Below are 24341 nucleotides of genomic sequence, written 5' to 3'. Positions count from 1 at the left end.
AGTAAATCACCATGCACACTTATACTAAACCACCACCAACACATAAGTGTAAATGATACATGATCATTGATCAATAAAGAGGAGAGTCACCATAGTTGTGATAGAGAAAGGGATAAGGTAGAATGGATATGATAGGACCAAAGAGAAAAGTGGTGCAAACAAGCAAGGACAAGGTTGCACATAGGCTCACAAATGGACTAGGAAGGCTACTAGCCTAGAACCTACAGGTAGGAGTAAAAATATTTCTATGAATGATTTAGACATGGAATTAAAAATTTGAATTTGAAATTGATTGGGATTCTTGTCTTGAGTAACTAGAACCTACTACCACATAGTTCATACAGATGATGAGATCTCATTTTTGAAAAAAAAGAGAGAAGAGCTAGGTGAAGAAGAGAGAGTGTTATGAATACAAGTGAAGAGACAAAGTAATTAAAAGAAGAATAAGAGAAGAGAGTTCTTCAAAGTGAAAGCTAGCAAGGGAAGAATCTACAAAGAAGAGTGATATTTCATTAGGTTATTTCAAACAACCAAGTGAAGATGTGAGATTAATGTACTCACAAAGTAAGCACAAAGATCAAAGCATCTTCAAGGATACACAACAAAGATCTACAAGGAAATAAAATTATATATTTAGATCACATACATTACATTGATTTCTTACCATTGCATCTAGTTATAGAGATTAACGTGGTAAACTTCAATAATAAACTTTTGTAAATCCTCTAACAAGATGTCTCTCAGAAGGAGATTTGTAAATCCTCTACTCAGGTAGCTTTCACAGGGTCATGTAACCCTAGCAAGTTATCTACATTCCTACTAGGACGTGTTTCTAAAAGAAATAGTTGTAGCTCTTAGCTGGGAAACCCTTTACATTGGTTATGAGGGATAGTGAGTATATTACTCCCACCATAGTTTTGACTCTCATTGAGGGTTTCTATGTATAAATCTATGTCACTTGATGAATGTTTTGTATGTGAGTTTAAATGATTTTATTTCACTTCATTAATACCATTTCTTTAATAGTTAAGTGGTTGTTACTTAGTTTGGTTGGAATAGTAAAGAGGACAACCAGTTTGATTGTTTTTATTGATTCATCTCTGCTCTCAATACCGGTTGGGACTAACAAAAGAAAGAAGGAAATTATACATGAAAGCACCTAGCTAGGTCAAAACGAGAAGATGCAAGTTCAAGTATCATCTCTTCCACACAATTAAAGAAAAGTTCCTTCTTGGGAAAACTCAAAGAGCTTAACAAGTAGCATTGGATTTAGAATAAGATGTTCTCTTTGGGGTTAGATAGGATGGTTCATTATTCTCCTAAACTAGTGGAGTTGTTTTTTGTAATTGATAACTCTCTATGCTGATGATTTTTTGGTTTCAATTAGTTTACATGTCTATTATGCAACATTACAATTATTTTATAATAATATTTTATAATAGAAAACCTAAAATCACTTAGATAGATCTTTTTACCTAAGTTATTTAAACAAATACTTCGAACCAATATATGTTACAAACCTATAAATAGATACCTAAAAATATCAAACATGGGTTGAAAAAGGAATGTGCTCAATATTTGTTGGGTGAAGAGTATAATGATATGAAGAAATATGAACAACATGAATCTTGTGAAGAAAGTTTGTCGAGCTTTTCTTTGGAGGAAACACAAAACAAAACAATAATAAAGAAGGAGATCAAAAGCATTATAAGGGAGTGGGGTTTGCTAAGGTTCATCATATGTTGCTAAGATTAGAAACCCTAATAAAAATGGCTCCAGACTTTGGCTTGGTAGTTATGACACACCCAAAGTAGTTATAGAGGCATATGAACAAAAATATTTTGAATTGTGCAATGTTAGGATTAACCTTGGATAGAAATAATAGTTACATGCAAATATAACCAATATCAGAAAATAGTAGATAGCATAGAAGAGAACACAAAACACCAAGATTTAACATGGTTCACCCAATGCTTGGGCTATGTCCACCAAGGATAAGTCCAATATTATTATTATCCACTAATTACAATCTACAATCCCTTACAGCTCAACATTGCCACAAGAAGCTACAATATTGCCATTGCATTATGAAATCCCTAACCCTAGGTCTTTTTATACAAGTTTTTGCCACTTACAAAATTAGGGCTAGAATAAGTAGTCTAATAGGAAAAATAGTAGTCAATGCCTTTTACAATATAAGAGCACTTTTGGCTTTGGGGGCATTGCCCCTCAACCCCACCCTATACTATGATAGGGAGCACACATGGGGCACTGCCCCCAAACCCTTATAGAAATAATATGAGGAGAAAACCACACCAAATAAACCTCTGAGTCTAATTAGGCTCCACATCACAACAATCTCCCACTTGGGCACTGATCAGACTCCACAAAAATAACCTCCCACTTGGAGACTGATCATAGCACTACTAAACCTATGGCTCCGATTAGAATATCAAACCACCCTGGACTCTATTGTTCTTTTATTTTGTTTAGTCAAGAAGACCTATTGAAGATGATGAGGAGTTCAACTTCTCTCTTGTTACTACCTTGGTAAACATATTTTTTGGATTATCATCTATATGTATCTTCTCTAGCTTTAACTATCCCTCATCCAAAAATGACCAAATGAAATGGTTCTGCAACTATATGTGTTTTTTCTTTGAATGTAGAACTGAATTCTTTGCAAGATGAATGGCACTCTGGTTGTCAGTAAATAAATAATATCCCTTTGTGGGTGTCCCAATTTTTCCATGAAGAAATGAAGCCATATCATCTCCTTGGTTGCCTTTGTAACAGCAACATACTCTGCCTCTATAGTGGATAAATCATTAACCTTTTGCAACTGAGAAACCCAACTCACTATAGCCCCACCAATAGTAAATACATAACCTATAGTACTTTGTTTGGTATCAATATCCCTTGCCAAATCTAAGTCAACATAGCCCTATAAATCAGTAGTAGAGCCCCCCAAAAAAATTAATTTTTGTTCTTTTTTTTCTCTTATGCAACTTAATTTCTTAAAGCTAAGGATTCAACTTCTCACCAATAATGATGTAATTAAAATAGCCCACTACAAGAAACAAGTCAAGTTTGCGACTAGACAAAATGGAGAAATCATGAAATCCCAAGATGTTCCCACAAAAAGAAAATTTACAATATGAAAAAAGGGGAAAATGTGTATAAGATAAACATGTAGGAAAAAGTGCAAAAGTAAAATAGTACAGTAAGAATTACATTTCTTCTGTCCTCTATGGGATCAATGAGCCATATGAAAAGAGGGTGAAGCTATAGATTTCTTCTCTCTCACTGTGATCCACCCCTCTTTCACCTTTTCTATTGTATCATGCCATGGAATTAAGCCTAACAAAGAAGTCTCTAGAACCTTAGAGAGAATAAAAAAAGGAATTAATATAGGGACAAAAAAATTGAAAGGGATAGAGACAACAATGGCCAAAGAAACAACAGCCCTAAAAAAACCACCATTCCTATCACAAGCTAAATTGTTCTAAGGAAAAGAAGGGATAACCAAAATTAGAAACACAAGCAACATGAGACACATTAGAAATAAACTCAATATGACAAAATTAAACACAAGTTTACAAAATTAAATCCTACCTGAGTGGTGGTATGACAATTATTAACATTAGGAGAGGAAGGAGCTAAAAAGAAGAAGGATTTGTCATCTCTATTGTAAGAACCTAAAAAATTTAAATTGGGTTGCTTGATAGGTGGTTTTACTAGTTTTGCCAATTTTGTTACTGTAATATATTTTTTCAGTGACAATCATTGACTTGAACTATTGTGTTTTTGGTTAAAAATGGTAACTATTATGTTTTTGGTTGAGACGGTAAGGATAGTAGGATCTCCTCAAATCCTCAAAGAGAGATAATATGATAAATAGAATAATTTGAAGCCTCACTTCCAAATAAAATATAATTATTTATATTTTTAGTAAAATGTTATAAAAACCTACTAGTACATCTGAAATAATGAATTTATTTGGGAAAATGGCCAAGGTGATACAAATAGCTTGAAAGATAAATTGGGTTATTTCTCTTTCTACCTTGCCTGATCATGTCCTAGATAAATATTAAACAATAATATTCTCCATTTCTTGTGGGTGATTGGTGGTGCTAACTACAATTAATTGTATAGTTCAATACATTTATGTATGAGTTTGCATTCCATAGGTCATCAAAAACCAGGAAATTTGAATATAATGTTTTTTTAACTTGGAAAAGATATATTGCTACCAATCAATATAAATCTCAAAAGCATCTCAAGCATATAAAATGCTTGAGCAACAAGATCAAACTTTATATCTAATGAACAACTAAAGCAATTTGTATGACAAAAGCAACCACCAAATCATATATTACACACTCTAGTAATTACAACTAATATAGCTCCCCTTATTTTCTAAGACCTAACACATAATCAATATAAATCTTAAGCATATAAAAGACTTCAGTAACAAGATCAAACTTTATATCTAATGAATAACTAAAGAAATTTGTATGACAAAAGCAACCACCAGCTCATATATTACACACTCTAGTAATTACAACTAATATATCTCCCCTTATTTGCTAAGACCTAACACACAGAAAAAACTTTTAATAATCAATTCATATGATGGATGTTTAATAATCAATTCGCATGATGAATGTTGCCACAAATTAGTCAAATATATATATATATATATATATATATATATATATATATATATATATATATTTGACGAATAGTCCCTTCCTTCTATTAAAAAAAATACAATAAAGTTACATATTCACAAAAAAGAGAGCAGGGAGATATAGGATCACCCCACGAGATATCAAACTAGAATATCACTTATCAAGCCTTTATCAAATTACAATAAATACAAAACTAAAGTGGAAGAACAAATAAAATGCGTTAAAACTCGAGATGTCGTGAAGGAAAATTGAGTGGAGGATAAACATTGGAAGTTAGAGTTTTCCTCGACCAGGTTGGGTCAATTTAAATAAGCTTCTTGCATGTAAAACACTTGAAATTAAATATCGCTACATTAGGATTAGATAGGTGACCATTCAAATACAAAATCATCATTTCTGAAAACACTAGTCAGATCTCCACAAGTTAGACAACACAAATGTAGCTTGTGTATCAGATATCCTTATCATCGAACCATTCTTCCATATGGAAAAGGTCAAGGTCAGCACAGGCTTTTATGTTCATGTGCTATTCTCAAATAGAAATCAAGTTATAGAATCGAAAGCAATGTTGGATCTGTGAGATCAGAAACGTTGTTAGTAGCTTAACTAGACTCACCAGGCAATGTAAACCTGCTCAAATATCTGTGATAGATTGAGTGTTTCAACTTTTTTTCCATGTGTAGTACAATACACTATGACATTTTCCAACGTATAAATTTACAAATGTCGAGAGAATGCAAGAAGACATGCCATCAAATTTCTTATTCAACAATATTAAATTTTAGGGGATTCTCAAATGATTAAAAGGAAAACGTCAAAATATAAAACATATGAAACTTTATGAGGATTCTCAAATGATTATAAGCAAAGTGCCATCGAGGAAAAATCTGATCAGTATCAATTTAAAGAATATTTAAAAAAAAAATTCAAATATCAAAAAGATATTTAACACGCTAATTTCTTATACAACATAATGCATGGTGGATAAATCTAAGAGTTTGGAACTGATTTTTGAAACAAGCTTCTTAAAAAATTAAAATTATGACACAGATGTCTATCATTCAGCCATGCAAAAGTGAAATTACACAATGAACAAAATAATTTGGTCACAGGCAATAAAGGAATACAAAATCTTAAAAATGATGTTAATAATCTCAAACAACTTTGGAACAACAGCTTGAAACTCAGACACATATAAATAGTTAGATTTTCTACAAGGATATTTATGAGCAGCGATTGCATGGACTTCGGTTGTTTAGAGTTCAGTAGAAGTTAGGCCTACGTAGCATGCTCATCTGAATAAGCATGTGGATGGTTATAGTTATCAAGGTACCATTTCAAACGAGATGAAATGAGTAAATAAATTAGAGTAGAGCTATAGTATAGAGTCAGTGAAGAATGTTGGATAACGTATAGGACAGGTTCTACTGTCCAATACAAAAAAATTCTTCTAGCTCATACAGATCTTAAACACTTACCATATAGCTCAAATATGAGAATGGTGTAAATAATTAAGCATAACATGGAAGAGTAACTTGAAGCAAGTGGATTTGAATTTTCTTATTTATGGAAGCGACCCATCTAATAGAGTTAATGATGCTCCTAATGTGTCTAAACGTTTTGTCACTTCCTGCTTTAAAACTAAGATCAGCACAACAATATCAAAGTGCATAAACTTTATGATGAACATGGGAAGGATGATTAAGAAAGTGCTAAAGATTATAAGCCATGACCTCCAATCATCATATCTTTTAAATCACTTTCTGCACTTCTTGTAGGATGTAGATTATACCATTGTTGTTAGAAATTGTGCAGTGCATTCAATTTCCTTAATGGCATCTCATGAAAAAAAAGCTTCTAATTTCCTCCCATAGTTTCATCCCTTCTGCTTTCTTAATTCCATTTAATATTGTTAAGACAACTTTTTAAACCAAGGATTGAGGGTTCTCAGAAACAACGATTTTGTTGCATAACACTTCATTAAAAGGAGGAGAGACAAAAAGGAGGTGTAATGTGGGTCCAATTCTTTCTAATAGATTTAAGAACCTGACTAAAATATACAGTTTCTGAAGCTTGTGAACGGAACAAACCTTGCCTTTTTTCAGTATCATAGCGGTCTCAACATTATTCAAAACACATTTGGTGTGAATGTAATAGTATTTAACAGTAGTTCTAGATCAGCACAAGAAAATAACTTCAAATTTTGCCTCTGACAGCAGAAGTACAATCACCCTAGAATTATAAGTCAGGAAGAAGAATGGAAAATAATATTGTTTAATATAATTTCTAATGAGCTCTGTGGTCATACGGATTAAGGAAGAGAAAATAAAAACATTTATAAAACTGTTTGGTGGTCTGTTGGTTCTTTACTTCTTGTTTTGTAGTCTTCATTCCCATAGACCCTTTTGTTGGTCCCCATTGGACATTAATAAATTTATCTTATCTTATCTTCTTTTCATACCAACATGCACTCTATAAATTTTAAGTTGGAAATCACGGAAAAATATGTTGCACTTTATAAAAGAAAGACCTTATTTCTAGAGGCAATCTTCAACAACTTCTCTAAAAGTTGTATAGCTGAACTTAAGTATGCTAATGTTGATCATTCAGACTCAGACATTAAGATCACTAAGTTGTATAATTGCAATGTAATTGAGCATACATCCAACTGATACATGTAAAATTGTATAGTTGCTATAACTATTATATGATCCATTATAAATTGGTGAAATATCCATTATAAATTGGTGAAATCATACTAAACAAAGAAGTATTTTAGAAAATAAATAAATCTAAGTTTTGATTTGTTGGGATTATTCTTATAAAATTTCAGTAGTAAAAGACTATTTAAAAAGCTAAAAACTAATGTTCTCTTACAAAAAGCATATTAACCTTACTGAAATCACTCACAAGGGATGGTATCTTTATGTTCCAAAACATTTATTTCTAATGGGATACTATTTCAGCTAGCAAATAAGAAATATAGGGATGGCATCTTTATGTTCCAAAACATTTATTTCTAATGGGATACTATTTCAGCTAGCAAATAAGAAATATAGGGATGGCATCTTTATGTTCCAAAACATTTATTTCTAATGGGATATTATTTCAGCTAGCAAATAAGAAATATATCCTATAGGGTAATATCCTATAGGATAAAGTTCAGTACCATAATTGAAATTTCCTCAAGGTAAGTTCGACAGGTTTAGTTTATTCGTAAGGATCTTGAACTATTGAATGCCCATGATCCTACTTTAAAGAAACAACAGTTATTGTTTACCCTGCATTGTCTATCCTTTGTTCTTTATATTCTTCATGGTAGTAGTAGGTTTTTGAAAAAATTGTGGAAACTCAAATGCCTAAAATTAGCTAAAATAGCTAAAATAACTACTAGTATCTTCCTACTAATCCATAACATTCCATAACATTTTTGTGGGATTTATTGATTTGAAGTAAAATATGGGAAGCAGGGTCAAGGGTGGGGTGAGTGAATTGTAAGAGCACTAACAGACCAATGCCAAACTTATTTTCTGTCAAAATCTTCTATACAATACGCAAGAAATAACTACAAAACATTACATATACAGTATTTTATTTGTTTCTGTTTTGTTGACAATGCCCGACATAACATTTTTCACAAGGGGCTCCATGATAATAGGTTGGGAAATGTAAAAGGGGCTCCCAAATAATAGGTTGTGAAATGTAACTATTTTAAAAGTGATGTTTTTCCCCTCTTTCTACCTGTGCTATTTTTTTAGGACTAGAATATGATGAAAATTACAACACAAGACAAAAAAGAAACTAAACAAGAGAGAAAGTCATAGAGAGGAGAAGCCATGTAGAAACCTAGAAAATGGGCTCTGTTGATCACAGCCCAATCCATTCTATTTATAAGCAAATACATCATAAATGTATAGTAGAAGTCAGCTGCAATATTAATGGTGGTGGACAGTTGAAATGGACGGTTGAATGGTTGGCTGCACATGGAAAATGAATGGTCAGTGTTGGGTGGCTGGTCTGCGCCAACCATATCTAAGATAATTAATTTATTTCAACATCCCCCCATAAATTAATTATCATATTTTTTGTTTTTTAGAAATCCCTCCATAGTCTAGAGACGATGGGCCCTGGCCTTAAGCCTTGTTAGGTACCCATTTACAATCAATTATCAAATGCTTTCACTCATCTTGTTTCCCTCATCATAATCACTCTAGGTTTTGTACGGATTACCCATAACTGATGCAATATCAAAGTGGTTTTAAGTTCACCACAAACTTCTGAAACATCACACAAATGGTTTCAAGATCACCATAAACTTTGTACTCAAATTGTTTACAAACCAAGCACTCATTGGTTCTAATGACCATGAATCATCACTATGGGAAAACTATCACCACTCTGGGCTTTTCTTTTTTGTACCTGCATCAAACTAAATATTGAGTCCATATAAAAAGAAATCCATCTACCGAGATACATGGGTACCCAGCCGCTATACTCGCCAGTTCTATAAGAATCCTTTTCACATACATGGTTTATCAATATGTCAAACCAAAAAACCTTTAGGGTGTCAGGCACAACCGATAATGCACCCCATACATTCATATAGACCATTAACAATCATTACTAATTCAATTTTCATCACTTCGTTGGGGGATATCAATGCAATCAACTTCTATTACATGACCACTATCAAGAACATCATATCCTTCACAATTAAACAAACAAATTTTCACTTCCAATCCCAATACTTTTATCCAATCAGCACACAGAAAGACCTTTACACCATGACAACAATTCTAGCATGAATGCTAACTCCTACAAATAACTTATAATACTCTACACATATTTCAAATAAAAACACATAATAAAGTACTGTTAATAATAACAAAATTAGCTTTCACTTTCAACTTTAGCTTCCTTTTTTTCATGGCTTCTCTTTTTCTCATAACAGTCTCTTGACTTGTTCTTCTCAGAATGCATCATGCTAAGACCACGTTGTACCATCAACAAATTACCATTCAAATGTTGTTCATCTTTCTTTATAACAACTCAATCAAATACTCTTACACATTTTTTAATTTTTTCACAAGAAATGTGTATGCACACTGGCACTCCCACTTGCACAGAGGTACTCCACAACCCACTAATGATCAAGGGGCAACCAACACTTCAACTCAACACTCCTTCAAATTCTTCTTGCTCTCTAGACTTTTTAACACTTTTATGATCTTTATTCAAATCAGCAACAATGCACAACTCTCCTTTGACTGCAATAAATAATCTGAGGCATGCCCTAAGAAACACACAAAATCCAAGCTTCTCACAACAACAATATTTTTCACTACTTATCAACAATCCTCCAGAGACAACTTCCTTACAGCACTTTTTTGCTCTTTAGCTCACTTAACAAATTAATATTCACCAATCTTCAATTCAGCTTTGTAATGGGCAGCCTTCTACACAAGACACTAGCAATTGTATCACAATCTTTCACTCCACATCTTTCAATCACAATATTTCACTCATTGCTCTCTCAAGACTTGCGGATCATTTACCATAAGCTCTGATACCATGATGAAAATTATAGCACAAGACAAAAAAGAAACTAAACAAGAGAGAAAGTCATAGAGAGGAGAAGCCATGGAGAAACCCAGAAAATGGGCTCTGCTGATCACAACCCAATCCATTCTATTTATAAGAAAATACATCATAAATGTATAGTAGAAGTCAGCTGCAATATTAATGGTGGTGGACAGTTGAAATGGACGGCTGAATGGTTGGCTGCACATGGAAAATGAATGGTCAGGGCTGGGCGGCTGGTCTGTGCCGACCATATCTAAGATAATTAATTTATTTCAAAACAATATACAACTCGTGAAGATTTTGAATAGAGAAAACCTCACCATTTTCCTCTGTTACAGTGGTCTTCACATCTTCCTTGAAATTCAAGGAGGAAAGATGTTCAAACAACAGAGAGATGGATGAGTCTTCATCTGTTCGATGGCTCAGAGTTAATTGGAAAAGTGAAGGTCATAGTGTTGGGATATGAATTCCAACAATTATGACTGTTCTTTGTCCCTCTTGTCTCTTTGTATTCGATGAGCTTTCTATAAATGACTTGTGCAGTCATGTATTTTATGGTACCAAATATTTCATTAATATAATTGTTCCCTACTTTGAGTGTGGATGTAGGAAAAGTTTTGCCAAACCACGATAAAAATAGTTGTCATTATATTTTGTCTTCTTCATTGATTGATTTAATATACTCGTTTAATAATTTAAAATTAGTATCAGAGCTAGCTTGGCTTGAGCAGAGATGGAGGAAGAAGATGATGATGCTGATTTTATTATTGAACAATTTCTTGAAAATTTGGGTAGAAGTAAAGAGGAGGATGCTGAAGCAAGCAAGGATGAAGATGAGGAAGCTGGGGTTTACTTGACCAAGGATGCCTTTCTTGCACAAATATATGACTTGCTCATAGAGAAGTTTCCACTTTGTAAAAATAAACCACAAGAGGATTTTGGGTGCCTGGCAACTGACGATCTAAGGAGCGCGGGGATTATAGAGCTCGAGGAGGCTGGAGAGAGCCAGGAGCTCAAGGCTGCACATGATCCAAATGCCTTTAGCATGTTAGAGAGTAAGGACTCTGATGATTTATTGTTGCAAATTACAGCAGTAGAAGTAGAATGAAATTCATTAACTCCATTTTTTTCTGTGCATGAATGTAAAGGAACATAGAAAAAGTTTGCTGAGAAAGAAGACAAATGAACAGCTAATGAAGGAGAAGACATAACTGGCGTTGATCTTTGTTTTAGTAAAGCAAATATACAAAATGCTTTAATACCCACGGACTTGGGTGGCTCAAGAGGAAGTTACAGGAGGAGGCAATTAATCGACACCTATGTTTATGATTTGGAGAATTCAATTTCCTTAATCAATATGTTTGCTAATTCTGTTAATGGACGAGTCCCAACAGCCTTCATATTTTTCACTCGTTGCTCAACAAGGAATGGAATTGGAATGGTGCATAAGAATGATGCAAATTATGTGAGCTGTAGGCTGCATTATAGAGAAGATATTTATAATTCTGATGTAACTTGGAGAAGGCTCATTTGCAATGTGTTCGAACAAGGTTTGGCAACATCGAGGTCTTCTCTAGGCCTTGTTCTTTTCTGAGGTGCAGAATAGAAAGCAAGGGATGCCATGATGCATGGCTGTGCCAGTTGAACTTCACAGGGGAGATTGTTAGGATATGAAGTCCAACAGTCACAACTGTTCCTTCTCCCTCTTGTCTCTTCGTATTTGATGAACTTTCTATAAATGACTTGTGCAGTCATGTATTGTATGGTACCAAATATTTCATTAACATAATTGTTCCCTGCTTTGAGTGTGGACAGAACCATGATAAATAGTTGTGTCATTATATTTTTTCTTCTTCCTTGATTGACTTAATCTACTCATTTAATAATTTACACATAGTTCAGAACAAGGACATATTTTTTCTTACCTGATGAGTCTTTTTCTTCAAAATGATTAAACATTAGGGGATTACGATTTTGGGTTTCAAGCTACTATGCATCAGAAAAACAAAGCCAGGGGAACAAAAGAAAACTTAGCTCATAGCTCTAGCCATCATCCAATATCTCATGTTTTCTATACCTGCAATCCATATGCTCTCTATATTCTTGTGCACAGGGGGAAAGTATTTATAAATGAGTTGTCTGTGTATACATCGCCACTTTTAATCATGCTACTGATGAATGTCCATACAGAAAGCTTAATAAACCACCATGTCTCACTTGCATGAAGTGGAAGAAGCCGTACTAGCCAACTGTTATTTTCAGTCTTTCCATAGAAACAGGAGACCCAAGACTTCAATCAGTTAAAAGGGTAGTCTGCAAGACCACTAATCCCAAGACATTTTACTTCGATATTTGCCTCTTCTCTTTCGTTGGTTTTGTGAAAGCATTGTTTTGCATGGATACGGCTATCGTTCTGACAACATCATTTTTTCAAAATTTTAGTATTTGATGTTCATAATTTACATAGTTTGTGATCGAAAATAACAAAAAAAAAAAAATGAAAAAAATCACTACATTTTGATAAATCTGAAAATAAAAAATTTTGACTTTGTTTTGCCTTTAGTGAATTTTGTCTCAAGATTAGCCTGCCCTGTTTTGCATAATATTAGACTAATTGTGGATCATCTCCATCAATTAAAAAAGTTTAACCTCAAGCCCTCAACAATAGTTTCTTACTAGAGCAAGAACTAAATATTTTTTTTTGAAAAAGAGGGGTAGAAGTTTATTAAGACATAAAGGATTACAACAAGGAGCTCTATCATGAGCAACAAGTTCATAAAATTTTTGCACCATCTCAAAGGGAAGTTGCCCCTTATCCATAATATTCCAGCCTGGAGCATGACTAGAAGCCCATTTGGCCAAACAATCAGTAGCTTTGTTCCATTCCCGAGGAATGTAAGTAAACTTAATGAACTCAAGAGAGGTACTCTGATTAACAATAGTGGTCAGCTGCCAACTAACATTCTTAAGCTCCTGCGAGGAAAGCAAGAACTAATGATTACATGACTAACTTTATAGGAAAATATTGACAAATCGAAGGCATTTGCAAGAGAAAACTAGCATTACTTGTGTCCCTGTGCTTTAATAATGCATATGTGTGTCTGGCCATTATTGTTCGCAGTTTCATTTGTATACCTTTTGAATTTCTAAGGTGGACCAATGCATCTATATAATTTATTTAAAATGAATAAAGTTATTTTACATTAATGAACAATGGAATAATCTTACAAGGGAGGGGAATATTTTTTTTCTGATGTATATGCATACAATATTAGTCAACCATGCACATAATTACATCCTTTATATGTATTGAGTTAAAAAAGTAAGAATGAAATTCTTAAAAATTCACTAGAGATAAAACTAATTAAAAGACAAGATATTGATAGGAGAGAGCTCTCAATGATAGTAAAAGAGAAATCTTAAGGCATTGATGGTTATTGGTAAAGGGAATCCCTAAAATTTTTTATTTGTGCTATACTTACCTTTGCATAAGGATGGGTAATTACTCATTTTTAGTAAGAAATTTCAAGAAAAATACATCACCTATAAAATGCATCATTAATCTAAGAAGGGATAGATAGAATTGTAAAAAGAGAGTTTCATCCTCTCATCTTACCATCTGTCCTAGTTGGCTTGCTTTGAACACAAGGTGTAATAAACTAATTTTATAGGTTATTTTTTTAATGAAATAGGATCAAACCTCTGATTCTTGGATCTCTTGGAAGTTTTTTTCAAAGTCCTTGTAATCATCCTATGTCATACAACTTAAATACTATCTAGTAGTGCTTCCATTTGAGTTTGTCAAATTAGTATTACTTACTAATCGATAATTATATCAAAAAATAGATCTTTCAAAGAACATAAATCAATAATTACTTCAAAAAATAGATCTTTCAAAGAGAATAAATGCAACTTATGTTATAGAGAAATAAATGAAAAGACATTATGATAGAGTTGTGCATATTAGGTTCATTATTAATCCTATCATTTTAGAGAAATTTTTATGTACCTTATCCTTAGACTAGGAAGTCTTGGTTGTAGGATTTTTTTATTGTTTTTTGGCAAAACATTATATTTATATTTATAATAACTGGTTCAAAAAAGCTCTCGGAGAAAAGAACCAGAAAAGAAAAACTCTAGTCATTGCCTGATACAAAAAAGGATGCAAAAGAAGAAATGTTGCATCAAGAGAGAGTATCTACCAAGACTAATGAATCATGTCATAGAGATTCCCAAATTGAGAATATAATGATTACAAAGAGCCCAAAACTTATATGAATACAATTCATTGTTTGGTGCCAGAGACAAGACCAAGAGCCTAGCCAAAAACTATCACAAAGATTACCATCACTGATCTACATCCAAAAATTCAATTAAGACTTTGATATTAGAAAGCCATCTAATGCAAGTGCAATCCAAGACCCTGGCCTGCATACAATGCCTCAAATGAACAAGTGAGATCCATAAAAGAAAAATAAAATGCAAAAGTATAGAGAAGTCATGATTTACTATCAAATAAAATATGAGAAGGACTCAGCCTTATTCTAAACATATTCATTTGTCATAATATTAATCAAGTTGGGTAGATCAAGAATGTTAAGTGGAAAAATTAAAGAGCTAATATAAATCTCGTTAGTACCCAAATTAGCTAGACAATCAACTAAATGATTCTCTTCTATATAAGTATGCATGGTGTAACATTTAAAGATTGAATCAAGAGGATACCATACTTGATGTAATATATAATGAATGGACCAGTTATATACATGATATTTAATACACGCATTAATGATAATGGATGAATCCCCTTAAACATGTAACTTAGATATAGAAAGCAATTTTGCAAGTTCCAAACCAAAAAGCAAGGCCAAGGCTTTAGCTTTGTTATTAGTACACTGAGGGAGAGAAGATGGATTTGTTGCAATAACATGGCCTTTAAAATATCTAATGACTATGCCATAGCCAAAGTTGCCTTGATTTCCTCTAGAGGCCTTATCAAAATTCAGTTTGAAATAACCCTCACTTGGAGGAATCCACTTGGTTTGTGCTTGGATAAGAGGAATCTTGGATGGAAACAATGGAGTGGAAAGATGAGGAAAAAGTAAACCCTTCCGTCGCTGAATAACATAGCCATCCTAAGGAGAAAAAACATGTTTACCCTTATATTTAATTAATGAAGCATTAACAAGCTAAAAAATTGATCTCTCTAATCCTTCCAAAAATTGAGGCATTGGAGATGATGTCTATCTAAAAATTCTCTTGTTTCTTTCCCACCAAATTGCCCATACTACAGATGCAGGGATGCAGTTCTAAAGACATGAAAATATTGATTTAGAGTATAAGATTGACCGTGCTTGGAATAAATTCTATAGAGAATTAGGTAATGGCATATCAAAATTAAGCTTATTAAGGAAAAAATGTCAACAATCTTGGGCAAAAGGGTAGTTTAAGAGGAGTGATCTTTTGTTTCTATAACTTGTAGATAGAGCACACAATTAAAGGGATAAAAAATGTTCAATTTGTGAAGACAATCACTAATTAAAATTTAGTTATTTAGTGCAAGCCATGCAAAGAATCCCACTTTTGGTAGAACTGAGCTATTTTAGCATAATTCAAAAGCACGATATGTGCTTTGATTATACTAGTTGTTGGGGAGCCAAGTGTCCTAGTTCAATATAGTATTTACCATCTTTAGCTAGAACCCAAAAGAGGCAATTTGGATGATTAGACATCTAAACATTCCTTTCAGCTAGTACTTGTTTAAAAGAAGCAACTCGATTTTGGGATATAGGAAGAGTTGAGGGGTCTTGCCAAATGACTAGCCCTGTGAACCTATGAATAGATGAGACAAAAGTATAAAATGATGTCCCCCAAGCTTGAATCACTATGTTTGAAAAATCCTTTAGAGAATAAATAGTGGCAAGGGGGGGAACCCATTCCATGAATCAAACCAAAAATTGACACTATCCATGTTGTTCACTTGTCATGATATGAATGAAGAAATAACTTCTCGAGAAGCCATCATGAAATCTCAAATGACAGACCCCTTTGGTGGGTCTAGTACAGTACGAAATCTAGAAGGTTTCAAGTTATCTAAATATTTCTCTTGTAAAAGGTGACACCATTTGATAGAGGATTTTTCATAAATTTTCCAAACAAGTTTAGCACCAATATCCCTATTCCTATGGGTAATGTTGGGAAGTCTAACGTGACCTCCTATTTTATAAGACATGGCTTGAATAGAAATTAGCAGTATTTTCTTCTGACCATTGAAAGGTGCAGATTAAAGTTTCAATTTGAGAGATGATACCTTTGGGTACTTGTAGAATGGAGAAGTAATAATTCAGAATGGAAAGAGGACAATTTTGATAAGAAAAATTCTACTTGAGAGGGATAACTAGTAAACCTTCCAAGCACTAATTCTACTATTGATACGATCAATCACAGATTTCCAATAAGAGGGTTTTGATTAATCCCATAAAAAGGGGAAAACCAAGATAAGTAGAAGGTAAATGATCTGGGGAAAACCAGTAACCAATTGGGATGTATTAAAAACATAAATTTTAGGTTTAGTTGCATTGACACATTTACCTGAAACTTGTGTATATAGGTCAATGGCTTTCTTCATACTTTCTAAGAGTTATTCACTACACATATTTCTAATTTTGTGCTGAGCCTTTTTTGTATGTCTTGAATTTAGTAATATCCTATCAATGTTAAGTATTTTAATGGTATTTTGTATCTAAGTGCAAGTCTAGACCTGTAAGATCCATCAATGTTTGTAATCAAACTATATACACAAGTGAAATATCATTATGGAAAAGTTCTCGCTATTTTTTTTTTTTTTTTTGGGTTTTCTACATAAAATTCTTAGCATTCATGTGTTAATTTTTTAATTCATTTTTACTTAATAAGTTGTGCAATACACTCTATTTATGACTGAATTTATAAGGGTTTTATTTATATGTTAATTCATCACTCCCTCCTCTTACCATCTAATGTGCGTTCATAAATTACCACAACTCACATTTCATTTTTTTTTCTAATGAGTCCATTCTTTGAAGATTTGATCTCACCTCATTTTGCACTAGTCATTTTATTCACTATTTTTTCCAAAATTGAGTGCAAAAATTGTATATTAGTTTATAATTATTAGAGGTACTCTAAACTTTCTTCTTCTTATCTACACAATAGGTATTAATGTGGAAGAAAGGTCATTTTTTCCCTTTTTCTATTAGTCCCTAATTAGAATTACTTTATTCAAGGTTATCCATGCAAATTCTCATGATTTAGGGATCGCATATGCTCCCCATCACATTTTGGTTGGAAATTATTTATTTGAGATGAATTCCTTGGCACTTCATAACCTAGCTTGGTTGTATAATTCCATAATTTTGTAGAGCACTATATGAGCTCATCGCCCTTATGAGAACTCAAAATTTGCTTCTTTTCTAATTAATTAGTTAATATAGTACATTAGTATTTATTATTTCTAATTTATTCTACCATTTATGGATTTCTAATAATTATTGCTATATTTAAGTAGTCTTGTACTTTTTATCCAATCCTTTATCCCAAATATGACATTGCATTGTTAGTTTAAAAAAAAAAATTGAGTGATATGTATTTGTTCCATAATCTTCTTGAAGAATGAGACTCATTTTCATTTACAATTTTTGTGCTAGGATGGTTGGTTATCAAAAAATTCTCTTAATGATGGAATTTTGAACTTCTAATCTACACGATCAATTAGAATTTGTAAATACCATTTTCAATTCATGTGAATACAAATAATTATATCATAAAGTTTATTCTAGGTGGAGTGTTTAGGGTTTTGTAAATATAGTACAATGTTTTGGCTTCTAATGATAAATTTTGTAACTCAAGGTCTTTAATGTTAGGTTTTGTCTATGCTCTTTCTTGGGTTACAATTTTCTAGGATATAAATGATATTCTTTTATGTTTGTTCATTTTTATTCTTAGAATTTTTCTATTGTTATCATCTAACATAATGCTTTTGGGAAGCTCTATGCATGACAATATGTATATGGGTATGGTTTTCATATAGATTTGAGCACTATCAAACATCTAGATAAGGACAACCGTATTTCTTTTCATAACTCTTTTTTCATAGTAATTTTATCTTACATTGATTTTCAATACTCTTTATTGGTTAGAGCATAAAACAATGGGATTCCACTTTACTTGGATGATAATTATTAAGTTTCATTCAATCCAAATTCATCCTTTATTCGTCATCAATTTTTATATTAAAATATGTAAATTTCATGATGTTATGAATCCTCGTCTTCCAAAATGATTTTTCAATGGTTTTTAATTGACTAATAACCTATTTTGTGGTCTCCTTATATATTTTGTTGAGATTAACCTTTTCCTAAAGTTCCATAGGTCCATACTTGTCAAATAGGGATTATAAATATTGTAAAGTTGTCATAGCTTTATCCAATGGCCAAATCTCAAAATAATATGTAATCAAGGAGACATTCTTGTTTGTAATTGATGTAGTTCATTCTTATGTCAAAAATTGGGAATATTTTTTTCAATAATGTGTGGAAGTGATATAAGCTTTTTAAGTAATTAATCACAACTAACAATACCAGGAGCTAACCCCAATGTACAAAAAGGGTGAATAAACAGCCGGAGGTAACCTCCTAGTCAACTAATCAATACCAACTTTAAACTTGAAAAAATAATATATGTTCATAGTCTGCTTAACCGTACTAGTAGTCTCTAAACTAATATGCATAATAGACTATAAAATAAAATAGAAGCCCTTAAAAAAATTGCTGCTATAAGTCCCCTTAAACTACATTTACATAAAGACCCCATGGGATACCAAGTTCATAGACATAATCATAAATACAAAAAAAAAATAAAAGACATAGGGCTAGCTACCCTTTTCAAGCCCATGATGGTCTTTAACCAATCCTCAGCCAGGAACCCATAGATGGATCAAGTGGTTTCAATGACTTCGCCTAGGTCGTTCTCCTCTTTGTTCACCTACAAAAAATAAAGGGTGGTGGCTGTAGAGTGCATGACCTTGGTGGAAAATTCCACCAAGGTTTCGAACGTCTAGTAGATAGTAGTTTGGTTGTTACCTAGGTCCCTCATGGAATTCTCTAGCCTTTCTAGTGTCACCTTGTAATGGCTATGCTTGCCCTTCTTCCCAACACCTTTGAGGTTTCTTTTCTAGGGGAGATGATATCATCCCCTTGACTCCTAGCCAGGTAGCCTCGAGGATGTCAGAGACATGGGAGGGACATATAGGGCTTAGGGTAGGTTTTTTGTCTTGAAGTATTCTCTTCTTTTTAGTAGGTTTGGCATCACTTTCAGAGGAGTCAGAGCTGGAATCATGCATGGGGTGGACTTAAATTTTTCCATGTGGAGCTGTTTGCTAGACCTCCTAGCATTTTTCTTACCCTTCCTAGTGTTCAAATTAGACTTAAGTAGGCTTATCTTAACCTCCAAGTTAATTTTACATCAAGGGCAGTGGTTTTCTTGAACTTCCTATGGCTAGGGCTAGGACCAAGGTCAAGGGAGGCATGGGGAGTGATAGAGGCAAGAGGGTTAATCAAAAGAAAAGGATTCGGGGCAAGTTGTTGGGTATAAAGTTTATTCATTAGCCCTATGTGGATGAAGTAAAAGGTTTTCCCCTCCTTGTGTTTCCTCCTAGCCTTAAGAATACCATCTTCTAGTGAATGAAATAATAGAAACATGAAGGAGATGTGGTTCAGATTCTTGAAATTATTTAGGATGGGGAAACTGTAGTAGTATAGTACCCAAAAATAGTCCTCTAAGGTGATGTACCACATGATAGCATAGAAGCCCAGGGCTTAGCAAGAGCAGCCTAAGAAAACCCACCACGCATTCCCTCAGGTTCTTCCTTGCATTTGAAGAATTTTCCCAGGCTAGCTTCCTCATTGACCTTAGCTTGCTTCTGCCAATTCTTTTCTTCCATCAAAATTTAACCAACCCTCGCAATGGTTTCTTCTAAAATATCAAATTTCATGCCATAATTTATAGAACTAGAAAGGTTGTTCCCTATTTACTCCTCATCCTTTTGTTGGTCAAATAAATCATTACTAGAAAACTTTCTTTTGTATAAAAATTTGGCATTTTAAATGACAAGCCATTTAGTTAATTATATTTGATGTATTTTTAATTTGGTGGAACTTTTACTATGTCACATTCTTTATTCCAGACTAGCATACTTGGGAGTTATGTAACACTATTAGTTGTATGAAAAATTAAACACTATATATGATGTTATTTTACACCTAACACAAAGAAGCTTTGAATTGGACTTAAGACTTTTCAAGCTTCTTTTATTCATTTTGGTTGGGATACAATTTTGTTAGGGGATGTTTTATTTGTATTTTAGCTATACTTAGATTTGACATTCTTTCATGAAGGATATTATCATTAGAAATATTAAAAAATCATATTTTCATGAAATTAATTGTTGAGCTTAGATTTAGGGTTACTAAAGAAAATAATTCATACTTAGATTTTCTATAAAAGAAAAATAAAAATTATAGATTTGTTTACATGCTTATGAAGAATCATTTACTCTTATTTTATAGCAATTTTTCGTATTGTAAAACTTAAAATCTCTTAGGTACATCTTGCTACCATAACCTTTGTTAGAAAATATTTCAAACTAATATCCATTGAAAAACATATTAATGGATACCTAAAATTATAAGTAAACAATTTCTTAATCTATTTGTATATTAAGAAACAATACACTTTGGCGCTAATTTATAAATAGCATCAACTTTGGGCTCGTACTCCCACCCATAAGTATTTTACAAGTTCTGATGGGATTGAAGTTCACCATTTTCCACTAGAAGGGAGAGGATTCATGATTTGGAATACCCTAAATTTTGGAGCTTAGCTGGTTAAAGAGGGTCTCTTTTTGATTTTGCATTCAAGATCTCAAGCTTTATTTTTGTTTGACTCTTGGTATGGAAACCCTTGTATCCTTTCCACTCATCCTTATCTTCATGACCTCTATCAAAATTTTAGTGTTGTTGGTTGGGACACAATTGATTATTATATGATAGAGTGTAATAGAGGATTGAATATTTCCTTTCATTGGAAACATCCTTCTAGATGGCCTCCAAGTGGATCTGAGGAGGATAGAAAGGACCTAGTTCAGACTTTACAGTCTTGTGAGTGTACTACTTTGATTGGTAATGATGTTCTTTCTTGGGACAACAGTGATTTGTCTGGGAAGTTTTTAATGTTTGCAAGATATGTTGAGCTCCTTCACCAGACATTAGGGGATATTCAGGTGCCTTGGTTGAAGCAAGTCTGGTACATGTTTTTTGACACAAATAAATTTTTTTAATGTGGTAGGTGGTTCTTAGTCGACGCCTTACATGGCATAACTTAAGCAAGCATGGCTTTCGGGGACCATCAATGTGTATTTTGGGTCAGACTAGTAAAGAAAATATCCCTCATCTCTTTTTTCAATGCTCCTTTACGAGATACATTTGGCATTCTTGGTGGAATGTGTGGGACCAATCTTGTTGGTATATTTCCTCACTGGCAGTATTCTTTGCACGTTGGGGTAAGGCTCATGTCAAGACTTATTTCTTTTAGTTTCCTAGACTCTTGGAGCATCCTTTATTATTTGGCATGCTTGGTTAGAGAAGAATCATCATATTTTTAAGGATGATTTTTTGGAGGTTCCTCACTTATGGTGGAAAACCATTCATTCTTTGGGGGAAACTATTTCTGCAAAATATGACACTACTGAGACCATGGAACTAAGGGAGGCTATTTTCAATAATCACTTGAATATATCTCCCTCACATGGAAATCCACTGATGTGTAGACATCCCTTGCGAAAGATTAATAGTGCAGGGAAGTGGAGTGCTCATTTTTAGGGTGCTTGTAAAATCAACACAAATGGGTCTTCCAAGGGAAATCCAGCCCCAACCCCTACTACGATTGATGGAGTTGGTAGAGATAGTAATGGGGATGTTTAGTTTGTGTTTTTAATTTATAAAGGTCATCACACAAATGGGTGCTTGTAAAATCAACACGAATGGGTCTTCCAAGGGAAATCCAAGCCCTGCTAGCATTGGTGGAGTTGGTAGAGATAGTAATGGGGATGTTTAGTTTGTGTTTTCAATTTATAAAGGTCAGCACACTAAAAACCTGATGGAGACCATTACTATTTTGTATGCTGTGAAGAGTGCTTGTGACCTTGGGTGGAGATGATTTATCTGTGAATCCAACTCACAAGTGGTGATATGACTATTGTATCAACAACATTCTAAGGCTATCAATTGGAAGTTAGCTTTGATTGCTGACCAAATTCATAATTAGTGTACTTCTTTGGAGATTGTTACTTTCACTCATATTCCTAGGGAATGGAATAATATTGTTGATTTTCTGGCGAAGTGGGCTTCTAAACATTGTTGATAAGTCCCAACTTCCTTTGGGCTTATCCCATTAATTAGATCATTTGGTGGATCTTAATAGGGTTTTTTGATGCTTTCTTTTTTGTGTATTTCTTTTAGATTGAAGAAACTTTCAGCCCTCTTATTTCAACCAACAACACGCTTATTTTAAGGCTTACAATCTCTTGTATAGATCTTACTACTATAAATTTTGTCAACATGACCTTCAAACTAATGTCTATCGAAAAACCTATAAATAGATGCTTGAGAATCTAACAAACCATTTTCTAAATCTATTTGTTATAAATAAAAACATCTAAAAGAATAACTTAATATTATTATGGTCACCATTTATGGTATCCTTATCATCAAACAATCATATCCTACAATTTATTTAGTTTGTAGTGATCTCACATGTCCTTAACTTAGAAACATATTTCCATGAATTCAATTGTGGACACTAAAGTTTAAGGTTGCTCAAGAATATTTTTCCTAATAAAATTTGAAGTTTACAGTTGTTTTACATGTCTATTAAGTAACATTACATTTTTTTATAATGGGAAGTGGGAAGATTAAAAACATATAAGAAATATAATTTTATATTAGTTTTCAAATGTCTACATCCACTTTCAAGCATGAATTACTTTATCATTCAATATATGATACAACTCAATACATTTACATGATTACACATATATAATTTGACATACAAAATTCAAGTGAAGAACTATAAGAAGCCAAACAATCATGTCATCATTAGATTTCACATTCCCAATAATCTCCACTTAAATTACCATAATCGTCACTCACAAAACCGACAAAGATTTGATCCCAAATTAATCGTTGCATACAAAACCAACAAATTTTTACAAACCTAACTGAAATTACTCTTAACGTCAAACTAACTAATGATGGCACATTGACGAAATAGACATTTCCAACCTATCAGATTAGAATTGTTCATTGTTGTTACTATTAAATCACTCTACTTCATTTTGAGTGGGATATTTCAGATTTATCTTTCCTTTTCCCTCTCTTCTATTTTTTCCCTTGTGAAGAGAAAGATTGAGGAAAGGATTCACATACTCTTTGAACTAAAGGTTGAGAGGAAAGTTGAGAATGGCCTTTGGCAGATGGAAAGCCATACGGTCATATGTCGCTCCAACTTCCTTGGCTGTATTGAAGCTGCCAAGCCAGAGTCTGGAGCCCTTCTTTTCAGGGTTTCGTATCTCTGCGGCATATTTTCCACAAGCCCTAACAAACCTCACTCCTCTGTAATGATTTTTTTGATCATTCCTCGAAACAACAGTTTCAGAATTCATCGTCTCATATGAGATTTCATCGTCAAGTAAGAAATGGGCAATTGCATTCAAACAATGGGCTTCATTGGATGGTATTGTACTCATTATCGCCATCGCAAAATACCATTTGTGGAGAAATTAGGTTTGATCGCACGCTTTATAAGCTGGGCCCCTTTTATGTTCATTGAATTTGCCTTCGTCCAATGCTTTTTTTTTTTTTTTTTGGATGAATAGTCCTTTTCAATTAATAAAATTTACTAAGATTACAATTCACAAAAAAGGGCCGGGTGAATGAGTTCAAACAGCCGAAGCCGGAATAAACAACATGA

General features: G+C 33.2%; 1 pseudogene; it reads right to left on the bottom strand.

Annotated features, from left to right (window-relative positions):
- Window positions 1-23805: 23805 nt before the first annotated feature.
- On the bottom strand, window positions 23806-24126 carry LOC149550935 (ethylene-responsive transcription factor ERF105 pseudogene; annotated as a pseudogene).
- Window positions 24127-24341: the final 215 nt, after the last annotated feature.

The sequence above is a fragment of the Cupressus sempervirens genome, chromosome 6 (assembly GCF_028749045.1).
Source record: "Cupressus sempervirens isolate cs-2001-9-10 chromosome 6, ASM2874904v1, whole genome shotgun sequence".
Lineage (NCBI taxonomy): Eukaryota > Viridiplantae > Streptophyta > Pinopsida > Cupressales > Cupressaceae > Cupressus > Cupressus sempervirens.
Note: the sequence above shows the minus strand (reverse complement) of the source record. Positions and strands in the feature narration are given on the sequence as shown.